General features: G+C 38.6%; 1 protein-coding gene across 2 annotated transcripts in view; it reads left to right on the top strand.

The window, feature by feature from the left end:
• Nucleotides 1-15,576, top strand: part of PRLR (prolactin receptor) — an 85,022-nt gene that overhangs the window by 51,116 nt on the left and 18,330 nt on the right. Inside the window, exons 1-2 of one of the 2 annotated variants that reach the window (XM_065661612.1) lie at nt 8,052-8,093; nt 12,393-12,462. The gene's annotated coding sequence lies outside the window, so the exon portion shown is untranslated. Of the gene's footprint in view, nt 1-8,051; nt 8,094-12,392; nt 12,463-15,576 lie in introns of those variants that run through there. The other variant, XM_065661611.1, reaches the window with a different exon arrangement.

Below are 15,576 nucleotides of genomic sequence, written 5' to 3' on the forward strand. Positions count from 1 at the left end.
CAGTCATTGTATCGGTTTGTGTGGCAAGGTTTTAGTAGCAGGGGTGCTGCAGGGGTGGCTTCTGTGAGAAGATGCTAGAAGCTTCCCCCATATCTAGTAGAGCCAAGGGCAGCTGGCTCCAAGATGGACCCACCGCTGGCCAAGGGAGCCCAATGGTGGTAGCACCTTTGAGAGAACGTATTTAAGAAGCAGGGCAGGGGGAGCAACTGGCACAACAGCAGCTGAGGAAAGGGGTGGGAATATGTGATAGAAACATCCCTGCAGACACCAAGGTCAGTGCAGAAGGAGGGCAGGAGGTGCTACAGGAGCCGGAGCAGAGTTTCCCCTACAGCCTGTGGTGCAGACCATAGTGAGGCAGGCTGTGCCCTGCAGCCGATGGAGGTCTATGGTGGAGCAGAAGCCCTTGGAGATCCACACACCAGAGCAGGGGAAGAGTGTGAGGAGTCCTCCCCTGGGAAGAAAAGAGCAGCAGAGACAATGTGTGATGAACTGACCACAACCCTCATTCCCTGTTCCCCTGCACTGCTCAGTGGAAGGAGGTATAGAATTTGGGAGTGAAGTTAAGTCTGGGAATTTGGAAGGGGTTGGGGGAACATGCTTCAAAACTTAGTTTTCATTTCTCATTGCCCCACTCTAATTTGATTGGTAAAAAATTAAATTAACTTTCCCCAAGCTGGGCTGATTTTGCTCGTGACAGTAACTGGTGAGTGATCTGTCCTTGCTCTTATCTCAACCCACCAGTCTCGTATCATACAAATCATACTTTTATCATATGCTCTGTTGAGGAGGGGAGTGATAGAGCAACTCTGGTGGACATCTGGCATCCAGCTAGGGTCAACCCACCACAGTCAGGTACTCCAGCCAGATTCATGACCTACAACATTTTTTGTCATGTAAGTAGGAAGCTTTGCTGGCATTTAACATCAAACATAATTGTGTAAGTAAAGCTGCAGGAAAAACACAGACCTGCATGTTTTGCAGATGTCAAAAAGAACAAAGACTCATATTCCACAGTAATGAGAAGTGTGCTGTCACTCCGAGCTTTTTGTAAATTGATAATCATTAAAATGCTCTGGGATGTAATTTCAGTGCAATCACTGAAAATGTCACTGAAATAGAAATGCCAGGCATATAATGCTTGTTAGGGGTTACCAACCTGCATGCTGATGGAGGGAGAGAAAAAAATATCAATAAATGACAAAGCTTTTATTTTCCATGCAGTTAGCCAAACACAAACATATGAACTTTCTGAAGAACAACAGTTTGTTCCCAGGTTGAGAATTTATATGACTTTTTTAATGGCTTGGCTGTAAAGTAAAAAATAAAGTGGTTTGTAAAGGAATTCAGTCATTGGCTGCTGCTTTTGTTATGAACACAGTTCCTCTAAAAAAGGAATCAGATTTTGACTAGTGGAAAAATATCTTGTAAAAGTAAATAAAAAGAGATTCAAGAGTAGAACCAGGATTTCCTGAACCCCAGTGCCAGTTCTTACACATATTCACCAGTGGAAAGTGAGCATAGTGGAGCTCTAATGCAAAGTTCTAAGAGCTGGCCTCATAATCTCCCCCTTTCTCAATGAATGGAATTAGTTACATATTTTAGCTTTGGTTTTTGAGTGTTATCCTGAAGGTCTTGACAGTCTTAAATTTAAAGCACCTGGAGTGCTGTGTCCGGTTCAGGGCTTCCTAGTAGAAAAAAGACACTGACGTACTGCGGTCCAGAAAAGGACCACTAAGATAAGTAAGAGACTGGAGCGTCTATCCTATGAAAAGAAGCTGAAGGAGCTCAGGCTATTCATCCAGGAAAAGAGAAGGCTCAGGGGAGCGTTATCAATGGGTGTAAATACTGGATGGGGGAAGTAAAGAAGATGGAGCCGGGCTTTTCTCAGAGGCATCCAGAGAAAGGACAAGAAGCAATGGGCACAAACTGAAGTACAAGAAAATACACTTAAACAGAATAAAAAACTTGCTTCTGTGAGGGCATTCAAACAGTGGAAAGGGTTGCCCAGAGGGGTTGTGGAATTGCTGTTCCTTGGAGATACTCCAACCCAACAAGACATGACCCTGGGCAGCCTGCTCTGGTTGACCATACTTTGAGCAGTGGGGTGGGACTAGGTGGTCTCCAGAGGTCTTTCAGTAATTCTTTTAAATGTTTACTAGAATTCCTTCCACTTGGCTTTTATTTTTCATTATTTACAACAAAATTGCTACTAGCAGTAATTCTGCCCGTGAATAATCCTTGCAAGCTAAAATCCTCGAAGTATCTCAGAAATTTCAATCAACAAGCAAATTATAAGTGTAATTAAAAATATACACATCTTGGTGAGATTTAATGTCTGTCCATTTTGCAGGTGGGCAAGGGATGTCCAACATGTCAGACACTAAGTTATTGGCAGGGATGGGAGCAGAACTCTGGAGCTGAGTTCTAATTATTTTTCTTCTTCAGCAGTACACCTGCTTTCTGATACTCACTTCTGTCTTCCCCACCTCTGGTACCTGGAAGGCTTAATATCCTCTATGATTCTCTGCCCTTGAATTTTTTCCCTCCTCTTATCCAAAGAGTTGTCGTCCAGAACCTGTGCTTTCACTGAGGAATGTAAAAATGACATCATGTCTTACAAACAGCAGCAACAAGTCTTTAAACTGGAAGCCTAGTTTTAAAGCCTTTGAACTAATGGCTATTCCGACCAGTTTCACTTGCAGACAAAATGCATCTGATTTTAACAGTTGCCCCCTGTATTTCTGAAGTGCTTTTTAAGGTAAAGATATTATTGATGCTAGCAGTGCTTCCTGCTGATTGATTACGTATCCAATTGATGCTTTTAGCCCATAATCTAGAGTATTTGCACTGGCATGATAGCAAAAGCATGAACTCTTTCTTGTCCTTTTTAGTTTCTAGTAATTGATTGATTTTGAGTGGCAAAAATGCATGAATTCAGTGAAATAAAATTAATTTCATATCAGAGTGTATACTAGTGAACTTAATTCCATAGCAAAATTGACCTAGAGAAGCTAAGCCTTCGGATTCCTGCAGGAAAATGCTTGCTTCCTGAAGAACTTGAGGTAGATTATGTCAAATCAGGAATAACTCCATAATTTTTTTCAATAATTCACATCCATTTTGTGTGCTACTGTTTTAAAACCTCACTTCATATTCTATATTTTATATATAGAAATTAATACTTTGCAGGTACTATATTAAAAAGAATTCTCAGATGCTATGAAACTGAGGGTTAAAGAAATAAAGCGGTGTGTTAATCCCCGTTACACTCATCACACAGAAGACAGAAATCTCAAAAAGTAAGTTTGAATGAGTAGGAGTCTCTAAGTAAAGAGGTTCATGCAGACAGCATAGTAAAGGACTAAGGCCATGTGCTTGATTGCTGAGCCTTGTGAAGTACAAATATATAATTTAAAGAAATTCTGCTTGGTAATAACACAAAAAATAGATCTGTCTGGCCTGTGAAATCCTCTAAGACTGAATGAGCTTTAACGGGTGAAATTATCAGGCATGGAGCATGTGAAGAAAAAGGTAGTATTAATGACATCAAAATCCATCAGATGCAAAATAGGATAACAAATGATTCCTGTAACACTGATGGTCTTTATAGCCTTCTTCTCAGCAGAAGATTCTTGCCTTTGCCACATAGAAGATGTTAAGACTGCTTTCTTCTTCCATCTGCTATTCGCAGTTGTCTCATGAATGGATCATTGAAATACAATAGAGCTTTAATATTATGCCCAAAGACAATATTCGCATATATCTAGTCTCACAGATGTACGATCAGAACGTGATCCTGTAGAAGGAATCACATTCCTTCTACAAAGGAGTAATCTTAAGTTAATAAACAAATAAGCTAAGAATATATGCTCATACTTTGTATAGCAACATGGTTATAATTTGCACTTCTGATTTGGAGATGTTCTATTTGTATATTCTGTTGTAGACATGTAATTGTGAAACTCTTCTAGGAATAGGCAGGTATAAAAACTAAGCACTCTTGCTCAGATCAGAGGGTTTGAATTATAAAAAAGAGCCCATGACTGTCTCTTTTCATATGCTTCTGTGCATACACTAGTATTTTCAAGTACCAGTTTCATCTTTGAAAGCATTAATTTTGTTCAAGCAGTTAATAGCTAAGCAATTAAATCAGAGCTGGAAACTGAAGGAGTGGAGTAGATTTTGAAATGGAATGCCCATCAACAACCTGCAGAAGCACTGCTCTTTTGTACCACTGGAGGAGAAATGTACCAGAAATCGTTATTAAAAAACTGCCTTCTTTGTTTTTTGTATCAGAGACAAAACAGCCTGTGAGAAGTGGCTAAATGTTACTGTGTTTATTCATCCTTCCAAAAACTGGGTCATTGCCTATCTCTTGTCCATAAAACCTAACACAGCATTCTAACTGCATCTCCAACTTCTGACACAGGGCAGTAACATATCTGTAGGTAGTGGTTGTCTATTCAGATCTGTACACCTGTGACTCCTAATCTGTGTGATATGGATGCCTGTGCTGAGTAGCTCATGCTTAATAGTTCAGAATGAATAAGTGAAGTTTGTGTTGGCATGATGCTTCGTTGACAGAAGGCATCTAAACCAGTTTAGCAACATTGCAGAGATGGCCTTAGTTTATCCTTAGTGCATGTGATTCGGCACCATTTAGCTATGAAGAAGAACTGATCTGGGTTATTGTACCGGTCAGTATATTTCATAGAAAGTAGCGATGTAAATGAAAAGTAAGACAAAAGTAATCAAATGTTTAAATGCAGCCAGGGCTCTGAAAGTGAGATAGAATTAAGCTTGAAGAAATCTAAGGGGGAAAAAAAGGCAGAAAAATGGGACTTATAACCCAATAGGCTTCTGTGATTCACTTGGTCTACTAATTTCTAAAATGTATGTTTCCATCTAAAGACTTCATAATGCCTCAATTACCCATCTGTATTGTCTGCAACTGATTTGCCCTCTTAACATCCTATTGCTATTTTTGATGTCTTGAAAAGCGACCACAAGTCAATCCTCAAAACCTGTTCTTCGTTCAGATAGAACCTTTGCAAGCCAAGTGCCCTACACTCTCTGAGCTGCACCTGGGACAAAGATGAAAGGAGGAGGAAGGAAAGATGCCTGTTTTATCCAGTTCTGTGGATGGTTCTTGGAGCCCTAATAGATTCTGTGTGCTTGAGCTTCTTCACAGACGCTTTGTTCTACGCTGGTGATAGCCACCCAGGACTGTAATATTGGCAGCCCTGTTAGAGGCATAGCCATCTCATGCACTCCGACAGGTACATGAATTAGAAGACATTAAGGGAGGCAGAGATCTGACTGTTCTGGCTCAGGATTCCTACCATGCCCAGTTAAACAAACAATCTGAACTGGATTTGAAAGTCTGGTGCCAGTATCTATTAAAAAGTGTCAGATTATATATTCAACGGACTATCAGTGAAGCAAGTGAAGGATTAAAAGAGAAATTTAAAATATGGTTGCGTTACTCTTCAATGATTTTTTCATTTAAACTATATAAATATGCTGCTACCTAGGGCATACAGCCAAGAGGATGAAGGCGTATGACCATAAAAGGCATTACTGAAAAGGCAACTTGAAAAGATGCAGGTAACAATGATGACTGAAGTGTGGATCCAAGTTTCAATAAAAATAACTTTTATATCAAATGAAAAGGTCAGGTTTTATGTAAGCAAGGATTTAAAAGCTTGTGTTATTACCACCTAAAGTAAAACTCAGTTGCAGTGTTTTTGCCTCCTGCCATTTCATAAATGTCAGCATAAGGTTTTTATTTCAGGGTTTGTGGATGAAATATTTTGGATTAAATGCAAAAATAAGGTTTTTACCATTTGAAATATGATCAGGTAACTCTGTGCCTACGAAAAAATACTAATTAAAGTTCATTGTAATGAAATATCAAACAAAATGGGTTGATGTTAATTATGGAGGCTGGTAATTGATTTCCAGTGATGTAAATTATGAGACTTAAAATTATTTCAGCTGTTAGTAAAATTTACTAGTTTACCTTAATTTACTATGAAGTCCTCTATATATAGAGGGCAAGCATGAGGTTCCTGATGCTTATGCCTTTTCTTTAATTCCCTGAAAATTTAGAAATGCCATTGATACATCAGATTTATTACCTTTACATTTTTATAATTTTTTTTTTTTTTTGGCATTACTGTGAGATAGCCTTTGTCCTATTAAAACATGCTGATCTGACATTTCGGGTGCTTGGGCATAAAAAGTCATCATTATTGGAACTTTTGCATTTTGGTCAGAGTTTTCTTTTAGGTGAAAATCAGGTGGTTTTGCTTGCAAGCAGTTCAAAATTGACAACTTCAATCCCCAGTCATCATCCCTTCCCCTTTGGCTCCTAAACTGGCTGGAGGTTTTATAATCTTTCAAAGGCAGAGGACTCCAGTCTTGATTCTACTGTTCCAAGGTGATGTCATTACTCAGTAAAATAAGGCTTGTAAAACTTGATAATTCTCATACACACCATAGATACAGTTTGAGACTAAGTGCAAAGAAGGAAAAATTGCACAACCACTGAAGCGACACAATAAAAGCAAATCAAAAACATTCACTGAAAAAGCAGATGTAGCTGGATGCATTAATAAATGGTATAACCAAAAGGTCTTGATTTCATTCTGAGTCTTTTTTCACCAAATAACTGTAGAAAAGCAATAAAATATATTTTGCTCTAGTACAGAATATATCTTTTGTTCCTTGAAATCTTTCTTTCTCCAAATTCTTTCATAATTATTTATTTATTATTTCATCAAGAAGTGGTTAAATAAACTTCACAGAGTAGTAGGGCAAACTGAAAATATTCGTATGAAATCTAATCAGACATATTTTGTGGCAGAAGTAGGGGAGAGGCATTCTTATGTCCTCAGTTTGTTAAAAATAAATACTATCCATAATCCAAAAACCTAATATCTTCTGTTTAGTTAAACTTTATTCATTGGGCCATTTGCTTGCTTTTATAGAATCCTAAGATTATAGAATAGTTAGGGTTGGAAAGGTCCTTAAGATCATCTAGTTCCAACCCCCTGCCATGGGCAGAGACATCTCACACTAAACCATCCCACCCAAGGCTCTGTCCAACCTGGCCTTGAACACCACGAGGGTTGGAGCATTCACAACTTCCTTGGGCAACCCATTCCAGTGCCTCACCACCCTCACAGTAAAGAACTTCCTCCTTATATCCAATCTAAACTTCTCCTGTTTAAGTTTTAACCCATTACCCCTTGTCTTGTCACTACAGTCCCCGATGAAGAGTCCCTCCCCAGCATCCCTATAGGCCCCCCTTCAGGTACTGGAAGGCTGCTCTGAGGTCTCCACGCAGCCTTCTCTTCTCCAGGCTGAACAGCCCCAACTTTCTCAACCTGTCTTCATACGGGAGGTGCTCCAGTTCCCTGATCGTCCTCGTGGCCCTCCTCTGGACTTGTTCCAACAGTTCCATGTCCTTTTTATGTTGAGGACACCAGAACTGCACACAGTGCTCCAAGTGAGGTCTCAGGAGAGCAGAGTAGGGGGGCAGGATCACCTCCTTCGACCTGCTGGTCACGCTCCTTTTGATGCAGCCCAGGGTATGGTTGGTTTCTGGGCTGTGAGCACACACTGAAGCCAGCTGCTCATGTTAAGTTTCTCATTGACCAACACCCTCAAGTCCTTCTCCACAGGGCATTGCTGCACAATGAAGATTTCTCTCTCTTTGCAAAATGAATTTCTTCAAGTAGTTTCTTGATGCATTTTATTTACTCTGACAGAGATGCAAATACTACCTGTTAGAAATGCATTCATCAGTAAGAGACAGAGTACTGTCCTTGCAGTTTCTAAGGAACAGAGCAAGTGAGTTAATAAATGAACGGGTTAATGAAAGAATACATTAATAAACTTACCTTTAACCTCCAGAGATTGCAGTGTAAGTCTTTATTCTGTAAACAAGTACATAAAAGTCTCGCGGTCTGCTACCTCAGGTTCATTTCCTTATACTGTAAAGCAAATGAAAACTCCAAACCACAATCCACCATGACTGAGAATCTCCAAGAAACAGCAGCCTGGGTTGAAGATGGGGGGTAGATCAGGTTAGTGCTATACTTCATTCAGTTCATATATTCATAATGAATAAGTTATGAAGGAAATCTGTAATCCTGATCAAAGTGTAATTCCTTCAGAATGCATATTGAAGGTTTTAGGACCTTCAGTATTCTTTCACTGCAAAACTGCAATAATAAAGACATTTTTTCTGGAAGATGAGAATCTAGGGTGGAACTTAACAGGGTTGTGATACAGCAGTAGTGAGACTGTTGCTGGTTTGTCATGTAGAAAATTCAGAATAATTTGATTTTGTGACTTTCTGTAATGAGACACTCTCTGTAAGGCAGCCGCGAGATAAACACCTGAAGAAAATAATCTGCTTTAAAAATGTGTCAAACACAGGAATGAGTTACCAGAGATCTATAAAATGCCACCAATATGCTTCTCTGCACATCCACATATTTCTGCATTAAAGGGAGTATATAATACTTTAGGTTAGAAGTGTGAAAAGATTAATTATTTTAAGCTCAGGAAAGTGAAGTCTAAAGGTTAAATATTGTTTTATTGTTAAGAGCAATTGTTTTAAGAGCAATTTCTCTTAAATAATTGTAAGAAAAGATTCTTCCCTTCAGTTTTAGATTACAAAGAAAACACTGGTTCATTCCTTTAGCCAACAAGTGTGCCGCTTGATCTGGATATGTCACTAGTAGTATCCTTTAGCGTGCAACCACAAAGCTTTTTTTATCAACAAGTTTGAAGTTTGGGGAATATGTTTGAGAAATCTTCACATATAACAGAACATTGATTGTTTCTATTGGTTTGATTGGAGTAGTAATTTTTGGTAATTGTTTTCTTTTACAGAGTAACTCTACAGTCACTTAAGCAATTCAAGTGTAAAATGTACAATATGTACTCAGAAAAAGACAAAGAAACAGCTACTTTCACAGCCTCATACGGAGGGCCTCCTGAAAAAGAGAACACTGAAATGGGAAACAATTATTTGTCCAATAGTTTTCTTTGGTTCCACCAATAGTGTTACTTACTGAGCTTAATTGTGACTGAACAAGAACATTTATTCCCCTGCAGCCAGGTTACAATCTTACTAGGGTCGTAAAGCTTTGAGGAGAGACTCCAGACACAGACTCAGCCAAAATGGACTATCTCAGTGAGAGGGAATAAAGAAACTGTGCTAAGGCTAAGGTGACAGCTCTCTTCAGCACCACCCTACTGATGCTTGTAGGCCCTGCAATACAGAACATGCTTCTCCTCCACCCAACCCCACTGCCTGTGTTTGCCAAGAAAAGGCAGTTTGGGGGTGGAGCTTTGAAACACAAAGGGGAAATTGGAATACATTCAAAATTACAACTTTATCCAACCCTTTACTGCCCAGTGAGAACAGATTATTTGGACTTTTCCCCTTCTGAATCCTTCCTTATTGTCTCTTTTCCTCAGAGTCACTCCATAAACCTTTCACACTTTTCTCTGTTACTGTGTTCCCTTTAATGCTTTCAAAGTCCTGTTCTTTTGCTTCCTGTAAAGTTTTAATCATTTTAGTCTCTCCTTAATAAGAAATAAATTTCCTCACCTCTCCACCAGCATCTTTGCCCCAAAATGACAAAATAACGTTTCATGCTATTGCATTGTTAATTGAAATTCTATGTATAATTAAAGAAACATTATCAGAAATTTTTCATTGCAACATGGGAATGAAACTTTTTCAATGGGAAAAAAAAGTTATCACAAAACTGCAGTTATTTGCTTAAATTTCAGAAAATGCCCTACTGGGAAATTACAAAACAAAACGCTTTATGTTGATATTTAGTGTCATTTGGTCATTTTGGAGTTTTGAAAGTTTGCATACATTGGCTTTGACTGAAAAGCGTTTGTGGCATTCTGTAATGACATTCTGAAGTGAATTTTCTAAAACTGATTCTTCACAGGCAGTCTGCATATTTTGAAAATAATCTTTAGTTTAAAACCAGATGTATTCAAGTTTTGGCCTCTTGTTATATGCCTTTCTTCCAATTATTAATTGGCTAATTTCAATTGAAAATTGAACATTTTCAGTTCTTAAGAGCTGAAACTCTTCTGTGTACAGTGCCTAAGGCAGTGGGATTCTATCTTTATTCTCACAGCTATCATAATTATTATTTGAATAATAATTATTTGATGTAGAAATCCTTGGGAGGGAGTCATCCTAATTAATGCAGGAGATAAGGTCAGTTCTATCAGTTCTGTCTAACAGTGATCCTTTCTGATCACTGATACATGAACAAGCTGGTACTTACAGCACTATTGTAGCCTTAGTGAAAAACAGCTTTTATGTCAGCCATATTATGTAAGGATTCATCACCAGTTCATTGTATCACTTCTTCATGAAAGCAGTAATGGAAGCAGAATAAAATTTGCTGGTAGGGTAGAACTGTATGTTTTGATGTAGTACCAAGTAGTAAAAATCAGAAAAAGTAGAGAAAAGTTTATTTTTTTTTAGTTATCATAACCATACATTTTCCCTTAGAAACAGGCTTCCTTTTAAATACAGCAAATTGTGTGACTTTTTACATGTCTCTGTGAAGTGATCCAGATCTAAAGCAGCTTGTATTTGGGAGAGTTCTTCTATTTAGCCAATTCTGAATCCAACTGTGTTCCCAGCATGCTCACTGGCAACCAGATTTCTGCCCTTTCTAAAACAGGGAGCACTTACTCAGCCCTGTCTTTTAAAGTACATCTCACCCTATGTCATGGCTGAATGTGTTCATTGCAAACATTATTTCTGCTATATTCATATGTATGCTATCTATGCCGTTTCATATATACACACATAAAAAAGAAATTTTTTATCACCCTCAGTTAAATCTGATTCTCTGTAACGGCATAATGTTTAGCTGCCAAATAATTTCATGGTATTTTTATTAGGATTTATATTAGGATTTGTGTAAATGGAACCAAACAAAAGTATACCCTGGTAACTGAGTAACACAGCTTCCCACCTGCTCTCCAGGTGATACAGATCATTCTTAATGTCAGTTGTAAGAATATTCTACTTTGTTTTAAATTGTCTAAAGAGAGAAGACTTTGTATGAAATAGTATGAGGAAGTCAGTAATTTCATGTATAAACAGTTTTTCTTGCTCTTGCAGGTAAGTTGCCCCATTGAAGCTCATCTAAATTATTTCTTCACAGCATAATGTATTTGGATGGGGTATCAAAGAACAGTTAAGCATAGTGGCTTTTTGGGGGTAAAACTTTTAATTTCAGTCTGTTAGAGGCAGCTGAATCAGATAGCCCCAAAGGTGTGAGGCTGCTGTACATCATACCTTCAGCTTCTGCCAGTAGCAGAGCTGAGCAAGCTGGTCCCAATGGGTGGGCACATGGACAACAAAACACACACAGGGTCCACACACATCAACAAAGATTTAATGTATACGTTTTCACATATATGTCTGTATTTGCAAAAAAAGCAAATGGATCGCTCTAGTAGCTGGTCTTAGATGCTCAGTCAACCCAGCAGCTGGCCTCAGATCCTCTAGTCTCCTCAGCTGAGGGGCTGTTGCATATGAGGTCTGCAGTCCCACTCCTCACTGGCTAATCCATCTGAAAGTTCACTAGCATCCAAATGTACCCGCTCAGAACGGAGCACACCCAGACAAGAGGTAGTTAGAAAGAGGACTTAATGAGAATAAAGCATAAACTGTAGTGGTCAGGCGCACATCTCAGAGAAACCAGCAGCTGAGGCTTAAATGACCCCTTTATTCCCCTTTTCACCTTATTTTCCCATGCTTGCTTCTCCCCAGTCCACTTTGTTCCCTTCCTTTCCTCCCCAAATTCTTTCCCTCCTGCATCCTTGACAAGTGCTATGTCCCCTTCAGTCTGAGAGGCAGGAAACAGGATTTGTTCAGTTGGCTCCTCCTGGTATGTTCCACACAAAGGACAATGATCTGACTGCACTTGGGTAGTTTTAGGCGTAGCCGATTCCCTGTGCCCCATTCTCACTGATTAAGCCACCAGGGTTCCTCCCCAAACCCCATCAAGTTTTATCTGATGCTGTCCCAGCCTTTATGGAGATGTTATTAGCTTTTCATCACGTAGCCTAGCACAGTCTACTGGTTACATCTAAACTGCATCTTTAATTGCTAAAAAATTTTGTGCTTTTATTCAAACAGATAAAAGAAAAAGAGTGTACAGTTGTTCGCTGTTGCTTTCAATGTTTAAATGTACTGACTTACAGTGTCGGTATCTGAATCAGCTAACGCAAAAAGGGATTATTTTTTTTGCTCTTCACGTTTTAGGAATAAAGTAAGGATACTTCCAATAGTACACTAATCCTGGAATATTTTTTCTTTGCAGGTTATCAAGTGATCTGACATTCATGAAAAGAGAGGAACAAAAATCTTCCTCGCACACATGAATCCTTCAGGTAGGAAACTGATATTTCATGACCATGCTGTATGTAAACAGTATTTAAAATTACTATAGCAAGATAACAGAGTTGGGCTTGGCAGTTGGTAGAAATGAACTTGCATCATATTTCAAGTGCAATTTTTAAGCTGTATTGTAAATTGTAATGTAAATTCAAACACTAAAATTTTATTCTTTACAGCTTATGATTTTCTTACCCGTAAATGATTGCTGTAGAAAATAAGAAGCCTAAAATTATGGCTAAACATACAGACCACCAGGGAAGAAGACAGAATATTCAGGAGCCGTGAGACTGATCGGGTAACACTGTTGTTAGCTAAACTTTACTGGGAAAACAAGGCAGTAGAGATGGTATTCAGAAAAGAAAAAAAAAAGATAGTAGGAAAGGATCAGTTTTTAGCTTTTGTTACATTTCTGGTATTAGTCTGAGCAAAGTACTTGAGTGTTCTGTGTCTTGGTTCCCCATCGGTAAAGTAGGGAGAATGGTGCTTTCATTTTTTCTTGGCTTTTCTTTTAGGTGTTAGAGTTATAAGAAGAGTTTCAGGCTCAGTCCTGTAATTTGCTGCGAGTTAAGTGATTACAAAAATACTTTGATGGAGAAATAAGTGTCTAAACTCTTTTCAAGAATCTGCAGTTTCACAATTTTTCTTTTTCAGAAATTACTTAAGTCTTTCAGACTGTGGAGCACATCTCCATGGGCGAGAGAAGTTCCATTCATCATCACGTGTAACTGCTAATCAAAGAAAAGACTACAAAGGATCGTTAGGAGGAATTCTGTTTGAGAGAGAAATTGAAGAAATACATTAGAAACCCTTATATAGATTTTTCAGGTGAAAAGCTTTTTCACCTAAAAGAACTTGTAGGTGCTTCCAGTTTATACAACAAAAGAAATACGAAGTTAAGTCCCAGGAGAGAAATTAACTGGATGACTAGTTTTCCTTACACAGCCAACAGCAGGAACTAAGCATCCTCACAAAGCACTCACAAAAGCAGTGTGCTAAAAGTAACCACCTGGAATCAGTCAAAGGAAATTCAGATCAGAGACATGTCTGAACTCCCTGTCTTCTGAGGAGCCTATATATCTCCCTGAAGGCTGTAGTGGGTGCCTGAGGGATTCAGAATTGGAGACCTCCAATTAGGGCTCATTCAGAGAAGGAAAGCTGATCTCTGGATGCACTGCCCATCCACAGCTTTTAATTTGCAGGATGATGCAAACCATCACTGTCACTCAGAAACACATCTATAGTGATAACAACGCCCAAGTCTTGGCTATGGACATATATCAGTATTGGCGTTTGAGAACTTGATGTGGGAAGACAGACTCATGCAATGTCCCCAGTATAATTGAATACATGGCCAGTAGGATTCTGGATGGTCTAATAGCCTATCACATTCTTGCTTTATTTAGTTCTTTATTTGCAGTTGGTTTCATACAGCTGTAGTTCAGCCTTTCAAATAGTAATGAACTGCAGTGTTTTGAGACTCCTTAAACTGCCTTCCCCCAGGCCTGAAAGATGAACACTGTTTATCATCATAACTAGTAGGGGTGTGAATCTTGTTTGGCTATAGATTTCTCTAGCAGCACAAGCAAAGCTTGTGATGGACATAATGTCATTGCCAGTGGGTTCTATACAGTTATTCCCCTCCTTGCAAGCCTGAAAACATTTCAGATAGAAAAAAATTTCCATCTGATGAATAAAGGCTTCTCTGTCAATCTCAGGATACTTGTCCATCAGCACAGCCAAGAAAGAGAAAAGAATGTATGAACTAGAACTCAATTAGGACAAGGATATTTTTTCTTTCAACCCTAGTCCTCCGCACCTGATTTCAGTATTGGTGTTTAACTTTCAGCTTCATTCAGCAGCATTGGAAGCACTGTTTTCAAACCTACAATTTCATAATATTATTAGTTGTAGAGTAGGGTTATTTTACAGGCATATTTAGAGCGCATTTTTGTACACACTAAAACCTCAATAATCATTTCAATTTCCATCAAGGCACACTGTTTTCTGGGGGGCAATGTGCAGCTGTTGAATACTATTTAACAGCTGTCTTAAAAGGAAGAAATTCAGCTATGTCAGAATGTAATAATTTTGTTGAAATTAAATAAAAACTCAAAAAGGAGGCTTGTGATCTTTTAATTATCAGTTACTCAACCCTTGGTTTTGCATGGCATTCTGACAAATCGTTGTCCACTGTGCCTCTTATTAAAGAATACATTGAGTCCTAAAACTGAGGCATTCCCCCACAGCATCTTCATTAATGATAATTACCCCTTTATGAAAACATCGAGTCATAAACAGGGGAGATGCACTTTTGATGTAGTTAGAACAAAGTGGATATTATTTTTTCTACTAAACAACATTTCAACCACAAATACCAAATACAAGGCAACCATGGAAACATAGGCACTGGAACAAATGGAATATGGTTCATATGCCTGGAGCCTTCTGGCCACTGCTCTGCTGCTGCTCGCATTCCTTCAGAAAGCAAAACAAGTATCAGAATTAAGCTTTTCTAGGATTCTTTTCAGCTTAATCTTCAAATAAACAGGTTCTAATAATTTTTTAGTAGAAAATAATTTGAAAGCATTAAATCCTGAATGTAAAATAGGATGTCCAGCCATCTCAGGCTTCTACAGTTTTCTAACTGTTAATAGTTCAAAGTATTAAACCTGAAACACAGGCCTGTAAAGCATATATTAGATCACGAAGTCCGGTTCTCAGCTGTCACAAGCAACCATGTCATGTATATTTCATAATAGATCAGACTAGCTGGGAAAACTAAATGGGATTATCATGTTTGGAAGACTATTCCAGAAACTCACTGCTGTGATGGTAACACCTTTTCTCTAATTTTGTGAGCTAATTATGGCCATCTACTCCTGCTCCAGCATTTGCTAGAGTTTACACGTTCTTATTTTCCCTCTTTTGATGCTAATCTCCTGCTGTGTTTATAGAAGACAACCATCCTTGCATGGAGCAGAAAGCCAACTCTTTAAATTGCCGTCATGAGATACCCCCTGTGTCCTCTGCTCATCTACCCAGCTGTATTCTAAATCTTTTCTAAATGGTTAACCTGGGGTTTTTTCTCCAAATAGAGGTGACAAGAA

This window comes from Lathamus discolor, chromosome Z, assembly GCF_037157495.1.
Source record: "Lathamus discolor isolate bLatDis1 chromosome Z, bLatDis1.hap1, whole genome shotgun sequence".
NCBI classification, from domain to species: domain Eukaryota; kingdom Metazoa; phylum Chordata; class Aves; order Psittaciformes; family Psittacidae; genus Lathamus; species Lathamus discolor.